We start from the raw sequence: 1,108 nt of genomic DNA on the forward strand, positions 1-1,108 counted from the left end.
GACTGAGCAGGTATGTTTATATTTTAGGAACACACACACACACACACACACGTATGTAACAATAATTAATGAACAAAAAGCCATGATATGAAAAAGAGAAAAGAGGGGCATATGGGAAGGTTTGGAGGGAAGAAAGGAAAGGGGGAAATAATGAGATTATATTACAATCTCAAAAAAGTAAAAGGAACAACTTTTAAAGAGTCAAGTCACAGACATTTCCTTACCCACGACCAGTTATAAGAGATCAAAACACCACAAAATGGATAGAAACAAAAGGAGTTGCTGACTTAAGGTACTTTACAAGTCTGAGTGTTTCACAGGGAAAGACAGGAGTCCAGTGATGAAACATTGCCACCCTTCCCTCATGCGCTGTGGGCGAGATGTCTAAGGTCAGCTCCACAGTCAAGCAAGCTGCACAGCGGCAGCTGTCTGTAGACCTTTCCCTTTGACTGTCACCCTCAGTGACACCTGAGACAACATCAGTTTATCTATGTTTTGTTTTCTCAAACCAACCTCCCCTAAAGCAGGGACTGCATCCTCTTGTCTAGTTCTCTATCTTGAGCATAAAGAAGGTTCTAGGAGATCATGTGACCTCAGGATATAACTGTTGAATAACTAAAACTGTGAATGACACTTTCTTAAAAGACCCAACATGCTTTGAATAGCTTGTAACTGAAAGATTCTAGTTATTCAAAAGGTATTATTACAAATTGCATGTGGTTTGCTCTCTCTGAAGCTCGCATTGAAATCTGAGTTCCATAGTGGAAGTGTTAGGAGGTAAGCAAGTTGGGAAGAAGGGGCAGAAAAAATGTGAGAGTGAGAGGGGTAGTTAGGGTTGATTATGATGTTTGTGTGTGTGTGTGTGTGTGTGTGTGTGTGTGCGCGCACGCAACTGTCAAAAAATAAAAGATTCAAAATAGAAGCAACTGTATAAGACCCCGTTGCTGAACAACACACTTTGGTTACAGGACCAGACAAACAGACCTGAGACTGACCTAGAAACTTCCTCCTGGCTGGCCAGCTTTCATAGTGGCAGAAGGTGCTACTCAGGCTACTGAAAGAGAAAAGTTATTAGCAGACATGCCCATCAAATGTGCCTAGCAGAGCG

The sequence above is a fragment of the Psammomys obesus genome, unplaced genomic scaffold (assembly GCF_907164565.1).
Source record: "Psammomys obesus unplaced genomic scaffold, mPsaObe1.curated_primary_1811, whole genome shotgun sequence".
Taxonomy (NCBI): Eukaryota; Metazoa; Chordata; class Mammalia; order Rodentia; family Muridae; genus Psammomys; species Psammomys obesus.